General features: G+C 40.5%; 1 non-coding gene across 1 annotated transcript; it reads left to right on the top strand.

Annotated features, from left to right (window-relative positions):
• Window positions 1-8,854: 8,854 nt before the first annotated feature.
• On the top strand, window positions 8,855-8,930 carry TRNAE-UUC. The gene has a single exon. It is a non-coding gene; the product is annotated as a tRNA-Glu (tRNA).
• Window positions 8,931-12,204: the final 3,274 nt, after the last annotated feature.

Raw genomic sequence — 12,204 nt, 5'->3', positions numbered from 1 at the left:
TGATGCTGGGAGGGATTGGGGGCAGGAGGAGAAGGGGATGACAGAGGATGAGATGGCTGGATGGCATCACTGACTCGATGGATGTGAGTCTGAGTGAACTCCGGGAGTTGGTGATGGACAGAGAGGCCTGGCGTGCTGCGATTCATGGGGTCGCAAAGAGTCGGACACGATTGAGTGACTGAACTGAACTGAACTGAACTTACCATAGATATCTGTGAGATTCAGATAAAATATGTATACTGCCAAAGTTATTTTCTCCAGGCAGCTTCCCTTAAAACAGCCTTGAATTCCAAGGTACTGGTTTGAACTTGAAACCACAGTTCTGGGTTTGTGGTTTCTAGTTGGCTCTGAGTAATCCAATTGCTCAGCTTTTTTAAAAAATTTCATAATGAAAGCCAGAAACAAACAAACAAAAATCATTATTTCATTACCACTACACAAGTTAATAATATATATGGATCCAAGTTATGTGAGCTCCCATAACTCAGGTTAATATCACAGTTTCTCAGAAAATTAATCTGTGTGTTGTGGTGAGTGTGAGCTTCAAATGTGTCAAATCTGGGAATTTAGGCCAAAGCTACTCAATATTGATGACATTTCCCCTCGGATTAGGATGCATAATTCTCCTCATCAACATTGCCTTTTTTTTTTTCCTTAAGTGCTCCACAAATACTAGTTGGGAAATTCCTGTCGTTACTGCTGGACAACATCGTATGACTTACCTTTCCAGTGTTTCCTATGGCTTCTCTTTTACATAATGTTATTTGTTTGTTTTTGGCTGCACGGGGTCTTCCAGAGAAGATTGCTTAATGGATACTTGGTGGGACAAACTGTGATGTCTCTAATGAGAAGAGAATGGTAATAATTTTTCATGTATTGATACTCTACCTGATGGACTAGTACACTGAGAAGTGTATCTGTCATGCTGTGTAGAGGTAATTAAAGATGAAAATGGAAAGAAAAAATAAGAGGAAACATAAACCCAAACAACTTTTTTTCTCTTGAATTTCCTCCACCAATTATCTTCTTCAAGACTTGTCACTTACTCCACTATAGGCAGCAAAGTGATAGCTAAGAGAAAAAAGTAAATGTGAAGCATTCTAAAGTTGTTTTTATTCAGTTAGATCAAATGGTAGTTTTCCTTCTTGCCCTCTAAAGCTGTAGAGCTATCACAAGCTCTACCAAAGAAAAGAGAAAAGAGATCTAATAGCCCCGACACTAATTTACTACTCCACACTTCCTTTCCATTACATTTTCTAAGCCTTTCCTGCAGACTGAAGAGCCACCTACATGCGTCTTCCCTTCTGTCTCCAAATATGATGTTCTACTGTATAAAATCTGTTGTAATATCTTATTGATCAGTGAAGTTATTGCTGTTGGCTAAACGTATGGAGCAGTTCACTGCAGGAGACTGGTCTGTCAGTGTGGAGGAGTTAACACAACTTCAGCAAATATAGAGCAATGTCACACAAAAATGTTCAACAAGTACATGCTCAGTGGGATACAAACTAAATTAACTCCAAGTTCTTTATTCACAACAAAGAAGTATATTACTTTATTCTACGTAGGAGTACTTGAATATATTTAAATTTTTTTCACAGCTGGATGCTCCCATGATAATGAGAAGGGACAGTTATATAACAGTTTTCACTCATAGGTCAAAAAATATGCTACAGACTGTTTCAATGATGTAACTACGTCACGCAGCGGTAAATGTAGAAAGCAGAAGGCAACATGAAGCAAGACTCAAGAACACATATATGTAGGAAGGAAATTGAATTCTACACAGACTAAAATAATTGATAGCCTGAGTTAGATGAGAAAATCTGCTGTCGCAAACGCCACTCAGGTCTCTTTAGCTTATGGAACTATAAATGTGTGGGCCTCATTCAGAGAGGGTCATTAAGAGCTTTGATTGCTTACATTTATCAAATACACAAATGACCCGCTTGAATTCTGTGTCAAACTCAGTCAAGAGTGAGGACAAAATTAAGTCATTTAAGGAATGCATGGATTCAAAAATTTATTCTCATGCACACTTGTTTATTTTTTAGATTTTAACTTGAAATAGCCCAACAAAATGAGAACAGAATCCTAACCTACGAATACAATGAAAAGAACCCATAGCATAACAGTTGGACATCAAGCCTAGAGAGCAACACATTTAAATTAGAAAAGAAAGTCTGAAGAGGATTTTCGGCGAGAAAATTCTTTCCATTCAACAACTATTAACAATATATTACAAAGCTGGAAGATATTATCATGAAAAAGGTATATTTTTATATATTTATAGAAAAAAAGAAAGGCAATTAGATAGTCAGTGGGGAAAGCCATATAGTCCATGTAACAAGCAAATTGAATAGGGCATGATTTTGAGTAGCTGTTAGAATTTAAGTGTTAAGTCTTTCATTTGAGTCTGACTCTGCTACCTTGTGGACTGTAGCCTGCCAGGCACCTCTGTCCATGGAATCCTCCAGGCAAGAATACTGGTGTCATTTGCCATTCCCTTCTCCAGGGGATCCTCCCCACCCAGGGATTGAACCTGGATCTCCCACGTTGCAGGCATATTCTTTACCATCTGAGCCACCAATCCATCTGATCTTGACACTGTTTGGGTCAGCACTCATTTAGCAATAGAAAATTACATTTTCTAATCATATAACTTGCATCACAATAAATTTATTCAATCATAATATTATAAAATATCACTTATTTGTTCTAAGGGGGTGGAAAAGGTACAGAATACTTACCTTAAAGAACAGAATGTAAATGTTAGCAATATTGACAACATCAAAGTAAAGACAGAGCCATCAGGAACTAAGTGAAGCAAGAGTTGAGGGGCTTCCCTCATGGTCCAGTAGTTAAGGAGTCCACCTTGCAATGCAGGGCACAGTGTGGGTCTGGGGGGATCCCACATGTTGTGGAGCAACTAAGCTTGAGCACTGCAGCTACTGAAGGCCACATGCCCAAGAGCCTGTGCTCTGCAGCAAGAGAAGCCACTGCAATGAGAAGTCTGTGCACCACAGCTAGAGTCGCCCCTGCTAGCCACAACTAGAGAAGACCTGCACACAGCAACGAAGACTCAGCACAGCCGGAAACAACTGAGTAACTAAATGAATTTTTTTTTAAAGAATAGTTTTCAGTTCAGTTCCGTTCAGTGGCTCAGTCGTGTCCGACTCTTTGCAACCCCATGGACTGCAGCACGCCAGGCCTCCCTGTCCATCACTAACTCCCGGAGCTTGCTCAAACTCATGTCCATCAAGATGGTGATGCCATCCAATCATCTCATCCTCTGCCAGCCTCTTCTCCTACCTTCAATCTTTCCCAGCATCAGGGTGTTTTCCAATGAGTCAGTTCTTCACATCAGGTGGCCAAAGTATTGGAGCTTCAGCTTCAGCATCAGTCCTTCCAATGAACACCCAGGGCTGATCTCCTTCAGAATAGACTGGTTGGATCTCCTTGCAGTCCAAGGGACTCTCAAGTGTCTTCCCCAACACCACAGTTCAAAAGCATCAATTCTTCAGTGCTCAGCTTTCTTTATGGTCCAACTCTCACATCCATACACGACCACTGGAAAAACCATGGCTTTGACTAGATGGACCTTTGTCGGAAAAGTAATGTCTCTGCTTTTCAATATGCTATCTAGGTTGGTCATAGCTTTTCTTCCAAGGAGCAAGCATCTTTTAATTTCATGGCTGCAGTCACCATTTGCAGTGATTTTGGAGCCTAAAAAAATAAAGTCTCTACTGCTTCCATTGTTTCCCCTTTTATCTGTCATGAAGTGATAGGACCAGATGCCATGATCTCCATTTTTTTGAATGTTGAGCTTTAAGCCAGTTTTTTTACTCTCCTCTTTCACTTTCATCAAGAGACTCTTTAGTTCTTCACTTTCTGCCATAAGGGTGGTGTCATCTGCATATCTGAGGTTATTGATATTTCTCCTGGCAATCTTGATTCCAGCTTGTGCATCTTCCAGCCCAGCATTTCTCATGATGTACTCTGCATAGAAGTTAAATAAGCAGGTGACAAAATACAGCCTTGACATACTCCTTTCCCAATTTGGAACCAGTCCATTGTTCCATGTCCATTTCTAACTGTTGCTTCTTGACCTGAATACACATTTCTCAGAAGGCAAGTAAGGTGGTCTGATGTTTCCATCTCTTGAAGAATTTTCCATAGTTTGTTGTCATTCACATAGTCAAAGGCTTTGGCATAGTCAATAAAGCAGATTTTTTTCTGGAATTCTCTTCCTTTTATCTCTGAGCCAATGAATGTTTGCAATTTGATCTCTGAAGAATAGTTTAGGGATGGTAATTTCTCTCACCTTACATAAAGCAGAATTAGAAGTTTTCATTTTTAATTGCTGGAAGATAATTAGAATTTTATATATTTTTGATTGATATAAAGACAAATAGAACATGTGTATATATTCTTTTATTATTATTATATGTGGTATAGTATTGAATACATATTTAAGAGAAGGCAATGGAAGAAAAGGTGGGAAATAGTACAGATAAGCCAAATTCCTCTTCTTTCATAAATGGAGTAAGTAAATTTTCTCTGAACTTACAAATAAAAGTATATTCTTCAGAATTATGATGATAATCACAAGAATCAAAATCAGAAACATTTCAAAGAAGCTTACCTTTTAAGAATATGCTAGGTGTATGGGAAGTCTCAATTAGAAAATATTAATTTTTATTTTGCTTTATATCATTCTATATATAAGTATGTTTTATTGAAAACAAAAGCATAAGTTAAGCGGCTCCCACTTGCACTACTCTCAGAATAAAATCAATACTTACAAGGTTCTTGACAATCTAATTCTAAATGACCTTTTCAAGCTTGTCTCAGAATTCATGGATCTGATTATCTCAGGTTTTCCCGAATGTCCCCTGCTTTCTCACCCTTTCATGCATGTCTTTTGAACACAGTTATCTTTCTGTCAAGGTGGAAGGTAGAAATCTTTGACAGGGAAATTTCTGTTAATCATTTAAGAATAAGATCTTGAAGAAATCATTTTAAATGGAGAAATCAGACTAGATAAAAATTTACGACTTCTTATAGAAGAAAGACACTATAAGCAAACGCTGTCGTGTTCGACTCTTTGTGACCCCCTGGACTGTAGCCCACCAGGCTCCTCCGTCCATGGGATTCTCCAGGCAAGAGTACTGGAGTGGGTTGCCATTTCCTTCTCCAGGGGATCTTCCCAATCCAGGGATCAAACCCAGGTCTCCCACATCGCAGGCAGACGCTTTAACCTCTGAGCCACCAGGGAAGCCCTTAGAGGTAAATACAAACTGGGAAATGAAATATTTGCAGGAGTTGGAAGGCAGTAAAGAAAGTGGTTCGAGCACGAACTCCAGAGCTAACATGTCTACCACTAACCGCTGGGTGCACTACTTTGCTCAAGGTCTCGGGCGGGTTATTTAACTTTCATGTGCCTCAGTTTCTCCATCTGTAAAATGGCAATAATAATAGTACTGACTTTATAGCATGTTTTTGAGGAATCAATTAGTACTATACCATTTAGAAATTGGACTATACTGAATGGCATATAACTTTTAGATACTATTATATTGTTGAGGATTTAACAGTGGGCTTATTCTCCACTAGGCAATTTATTTGCAACGCTTTGTTTAACTTCCGTCACGACTCTGTAAGTTATATCATGTTATTAGGTTAGTCTGGCAACCCACTCCAGTATTCTTGCCTGGAAAATTCCACGAACAGAGAAGCCTGGTAGGCTACAGTCCATGGAGTCACAAAGAGTCGGTCGCGACTGAGCAACTTCACTTTCATAAGTGAAGGAAACAGAATAAGGAAACAGAATTTCTGTTCAAATAAGGAAACAAATTCAGATCCATTTGGTGACTTATCAGGTTTACAACTCAAACCCAGGCCCTCTGACCCTGAAGCCCACATTCTTGATGTCAATATAGGTTGGAGGCCAATTCATATGCTTTGAGCCATTTATTTTATATAATAAATATATGCAGCAATTTTATGTATCACCTTTACTGGGCCACAGGAAACCCAGATATTTGGCCAAACATTATTCTGTTTGTGTCTGTGAGGGTGTTTCTGGATGAGATTAACATTTGAATTGATAGACTAAGTTAAGCAGATAGCCCTCCCTAATGTGAGGCCTGGCGTTCTGCAATTCATGGGGTCGCAAAGAGTCGGACACGACTGAGCGACTGAACTGAACCGAACTGAATGTGAGTGTACCTCGCCCGATCACTTGAAGACCTAAATAGAACAAAAAGGCTAAGTAAGAGGAAACTCATTCTGCCCGACAGCCTTGGAGCTGAGACTTTGGTCTTTTCTTGCCTTTGGACTTAAACTGAAACATCAAGTCTCCTTGGGTCTCTAGCCTGCCAGCTTCTGGATTGGAACTTACACCATCAGCTCTCCTGGGTCGCAATCCTTTGGACTTGCACTGGAACTATATCATCAGCTCTCCTGGGTCTCCAGCTTGCCAACTGCAGATCTTAGGACATTTTATAATGATGTGAGCCAGTTCCTTACTCTCTCTCTGTCTCACTCTCATTTGTATTATATAGATAGGTGATACAGATAAAGATATAGATATAAGGACACACATACACATTATTGGTTTACTTCTCTGGAGAACCCTGACTAACATGTATATAATAACACATTTTAAAGACACTGGAGTGTTGGATAGATACACATCAAACTGTTGACAGTTGTCTCTTCTAGGGGCCAGAAGCACGAGATAGACTCTCACTTTATGTTTTCTCATTCTGGGTCTTTAAAGGTTTCAGAAGGAGCAAGAAAAGCATTTAAAATTAAAAGTATATCATTATATTCTGAAAGTGAAGTTAAAAATGGCTCCTCCCCCTCTCTGTGATGCCTCCTGACTCTCTTCCTCCTCAATCAGAAGTAAGAACACTCCTGAGATTTTGCATTTACATTTATTATAAAAGTTAGGGTATCTCTTCATAATTGAATGAGCCTTAGATTGAGTCCTGCATTAGGAACCCTGTTGTATTCATCTTCTTGGTCCCCTTTCACTGAGGAGACTAAAATGGGAAGTTCCTCAAATAGATTTGGTTTAAGCTAGACAAGGCAACCTAACCTGAGGGAGGAGGTATGCATTCAACTCGCCTTTGCCTGTGCTCTCCTTCTCTTTGTTTTCCTGGAAAGGGTTTTAATGCTCTCTGTTAGGGCATTCCCTTTTGACTTAGCCTCCTTTTATGTCTGAGGCTTAGTTATATAATCATAGCAAAGTTCTTTATTTTCTCCAAATTTCCTATGTAAGTGCTGGTCATCGGGGAGTCACTTAATGTTCTGAGCTGTAGCTCTGCAGGATGGGAGAATCTAGATCCAGGCAATAATTTTAAAGAAAAATTTGGACAGGGATATCAAGGATCCACAGCCCAAAGGAACCCCTGAGGATAAACACCTCCAAACCGGGAGCAAGGCTTGGATTTATATGCGTCTCTTTTCTCTCTTATTGTCATGCAAAGACCTAGGAAAGACCTCAGTCTTGTATTCTGATCTCCCTCATGCTGACCATATATGACTGTCGTTTTCCCCAGGGTACATTAAATAAGAGTATATGCATGTCTGTTTGTGCGCAATATAAAAGTACTAAGTCTAAAACTTTGTAGTTAAAATGACCAACACCTGAACTAACTATCCCATCTATGTTCTCAGATTAACCAAAGTGATCAACTGGAGAGGGGAACTGGCTAAGAACTCCATCCAGAATACTACACTATTAGTCCCGAACTTGCACAAACCCAAAAGTGAGTGCCTCCTTAAATTTCGCCGCCTAGATGTTTTGTTTATCTCCCTCTCAGTCCTAACCCTGGGTCCTGCCATCCCGTTTCCCTGGGTCACAGCAATGGGAGAGGATCCTGCTGCTGCTGCTAAGTCGCTTCAGTCATGTCCAACTCTGTGCGATCGCAGAGACGGCAGCCCACCAGGATCCCCTGTCCCTGGGATTCTCCAGGCAAGAGTACTGGAGTAGGGTGCCATTGCCTTCTCCGGGGAGAGGATCCTAGTAGTGATAAATCTTTCCCACTCCCTCTGCCAAGCCCACAGTGGTTCCTCATTAACAAAATGTATTTAATTAATGAGATGTCTTCAATAAAGTCCTCCAATAAATGAATGAAAACAGGAGAGATGAGACCTAGGTCAGAAGCAGCACAAGTGGAAAGGACCTGGAGTTTTCATTGAGAATTAGTTTACATTTCATACACAGGGTACCTACTAAAATTATTAATGTGATTTTAGGCTGCTGTTTTAGATGCTTATTATCTATCATAAAGGAAGCAGTAAACCCACTCTTCTCTGCCCTGGTAAGAAGCTACCTGGAGTGAATTCAGCAGCAAGGTATTTCTAATTATATTCTATGAGAAAAGGTTAAAAAGCTGATAATGTTTAGTCTGAAAGAGGGATGACTCAGGGACTCCATGATAATTGTTTTCAAATATCTGAATGTTTGCCAGATGTAAAGGAAGTAGGCTTATTCTGCATGATCACAAGGGTTAGAGCCAAAACCAGTGGGTGGCAGCTGCACAGAAACAGATCTTGGCTTGTTATAAACCCTGGTGCCCAGATGATTACTATTACAAATAATCACTCCCAGTTTAACATGTAAAATAATTGGATTTTTTTTTACCACCGTAAACCAGATCATAATCATACCCTATATACAAGCTCTATTGGAATAGAATTATGCTAACAAAAACATGGGATGGATGGCAGACTGGAGAAGCTGCCTTGTCTCCTTCCTTCCATCCCTTTCCCCTCTTACTCACTTGGCTTTTGTTTCTTCATCTTGTGCACAGTTTTCCTAGGTGGGCTCTTCCTGGGGAGTTCCCTGGTGGTCCAGTGGTTAGGACTTGGCCCTTTCCCTGCCATGGCCCACCCAGGTTCAATCCCTGGTCAGGGAACTAAAATCCTGCAAGCCAAAAGAAAAATGAAAAACCTCTTCCTCGAGCCCATCCCACATTCTCTCTATCCCTTCCTCTCCCAAAGTCCAATTCCCCCAGTAGTCTTCACTGTATCCCACACACCTGGGATAGAATGGTTTTGTCACATGGACAAAACCTTATATTTTGCATGCCCCATCCCATCCATTTCTATCTACCTCACCTCCCTTCTCTTCATTTATACTTTTGATTTAATTCCCAAATATTCACCTCTAATCTCCCTAAGGTCAAGAAGCTAAAATGAACTAATGCCTATATAGAGACTTTTCATTTTTGAGATTCTGTGATTCTAAGAAAAGGCTGGGATATAAATGAACATGACATGTTGTGCTTGAAGGATGGTGATATCTGCAAGATACAGGAACTGTATTAGGGAATCGTAAGGGTCATATTAGAAGGTTATGAATGCCTGAGAGAGAGTGAGAACCCTCCCAAACCTTGTAGGTTCCTTGCAGTAAGATGTTGTACTATGTTTGCCAACCCCAAATATAGTACAACATCCACTGGCCCCAGTGATTGGTCCAAGGAATAGGCACGTGGCCCAGGCTGGACAGAAATTAATAAGAATGCCTTGCTGAGACTGGCTAAATTTAAAACGGAGGCCGAACAGCTTTTCTTTATGCTCATTGAGCTGTAGGCATGTGGCATCAAGTCTCTCACTGGTGCCCCCGCCTTGTGAAAAATAGAAAATCTAGCTACCATCTAGATAGAAAAATCTAGCTACCATCTAGATAGAAAGAGCGCATTCTAGCGGCACTAGTTTGCTGGTTCCAATTCCGGAGGTTCCGAGACCTGTTCTAGTGCCCGTACCACTTTCGTTGATTCTGTGAACTACCACTGGATCTTTCCAGCAAATTCCCCTTTTTCCTTAAACTAGGTGGAGTTTCAACCCCGTTAGCTCTGCTGCTCAGGCAACTCTTCGTGACCTCATGGACTGTACCCCACCAGGCTCCTCTGTCCATGGGATTCTCCTGGCAAGAATGCTGGAGTGGGTACCATTCCATTCTTCAGGGGATCTTCCCAGCCCAGGGATGGAACCTGCATTTCTTACATTTCCCGCATTGGCATGCATATTCTTTATCACTAGTATGACCTGGGAAGCCCTCAGTCCCATTAGCTCCAATCCAATTCAAACTCCATCATTTGCAAACCCCACCCCCATATGTGTGTGTGTGTATACATATACACACACACAAAAAAAAAAAACAGGTGACAGATACAGGATTAAGTACTGAAAAAAGCAAAATTACTTCTAATTTTTTCTAATGTTAGAAGCATGAGACCAAATTATGGTATTATTCATAGAAATATCAGGATTAGAAACATTTTATGGGAGATGATTGTGTTGCAAGATGATACTCAAATAAAAATGTATTGTACTGAGGTTAATAAAGATTGGAGCCTTAAGGAGAGGTCTCAGGAGCGAGATGCAGTAAAACATAGACTTACCACTTGGAACTAGGAGGTAAAACCTATTTACTAAGATAGTACATTGGGCTTTTACTATGTAATGAGATGATCACTTCCTCTATTTTCATTTTGTATATATTTTATAGAATCAATATGAAATTGTTCAGTTCAGTTCAGTTCAGTCGCTCAATCGTGTCTGATTCTTTGCGACCCCATGAATCACAGCACGCCAGGCCTCCCTGTCCATCACCAACTCCCGGAGTTTACTCAAACTCATGTCCAGCGAGTGGGTGATGCCATCCAGCCATCTCATCCTCTGTCGTCCCCTTTTCTTCCTGCCCCCAATCCCTCCCAGCATCAGAGTCTTTTCCAATGAGTCAACTCTTCGCATGAGGTGGCCAAAGTATTGGAGTTTCAGCTTTAGCATCAGTCCTTCCAAAGAACACCCAGGACTGATCTCCTTTAGAATGGACTAGTTGGACTTCCTTGCAGTCCAAGGGACTCTCAAGAGTCTTCTCCAACACCACAGTTCAAAAGCATCAATTCTTTGGCACTCAGCTTTCTTCATAATCCAACTCTCACATCCATACATGACTACTGGAAAAACCATAGCCTTGACTAGACTGACCTTTGTTGGCAAAGTAATGTCTCTGCTTTTTAATATGCTGTCTAGGTTGGTCATAGCTTTTCTTCCAAGGAGTAAGCATCTTTTAATTTCATGGCTGCAGTCACCATCTGCAGTGATTTTGGAGCCCCCCAAAATAAAGTCTGACACTGTTTCCACTGTTTCCCTATCTATTTCCCATGAAGTGATGGGACCAGATGCCATGATCTTCGTTTTCTGAATGTTGAGCTTTAAGCCAACTGTTTCACTCTCCTCTTTCACTTTCATCAAGAGAGTCTTTAGTTCCTCTTCACTTTGTGCCATAAGGGTAGTGTCTTCTGCATATCTGAGGTTATTGATATTTCTCCTGGCAATCTTGATTCCAGCTTGTGTTTCTTCCCATCCAGGGTTTCTCATGATGTACTCTGCATATAAGTTAAATAAGCAGGGTGACAGTATACAGCCTTGACGTACTCCTTTTCCTATTTGGAACCAGTCTGTTGTTCCACGTCCAGTTCTAACTGTTGCTTCCTGACCTGCATATAGGTTTCTGAAGAGGCAGGTGAAGTGGTCTGGTATTCCCATCTTTTTCAGAATTTTCCACAGTTTATTGTGATCCACACAGTCAAAAGCTTTGGCATAGTCAATAAAGCAGAAATAGATGTTTTTCTGGAACTCTCTTGCTTTTTCCTTGATCCAGAGGATGTTGGCAATTTGATCTGTGGTTTCTCTGCCTTTTCTAAAACCAGCTTGAACATCTGGAAGTTCACAGTTCATGTATTGCTGAAGCCTGGCTTGGAGAATTTTGAGCATTACTTTACTAGCATGTGAGATGAGTGCAATTTTGCGGTAGTTTGAGCATTCTTTGGTATTGCCTTTCTTTGGAACTGGAATGAAAACTGACCTTTTCCAGTCCTGTGGCCACTCCTGAGTTTTCCAAATTTGCTGGCATATTGAGTGCAGCATTTTCACAGCATCATCTTTCAAGATTTGAAATAGCTCAACTGGAATTCCATCACCTCCACTAGCTTTGTTCATAGTAATGCTTTCTAAGGCCCACTTGACTCCACATTCCAGGATGTCTGGCTTTAGGTGCGTGATCACACTGACAATTTCTTCATTACTGTAATTTGGCAATTAGTTCAAATTAACTATATTTTTATTTGTATGACAAAGGTTAAACAAAGTCAAAGCCAAAATAATATTTAACACAAACAATAG

Source organism: Oryx dammah, unplaced genomic scaffold (assembly GCF_014754425.2).
Source record: "Oryx dammah isolate SB20612 unplaced genomic scaffold, SCBI_Odam_1.1 HiC_scaffold_21, whole genome shotgun sequence".
Lineage (NCBI taxonomy): Eukaryota > Metazoa > Chordata > Mammalia > Artiodactyla > Bovidae > Oryx > Oryx dammah.
Note: the sequence above shows the minus strand (reverse complement) of the source record. Positions and strands in the feature narration are given on the sequence as shown.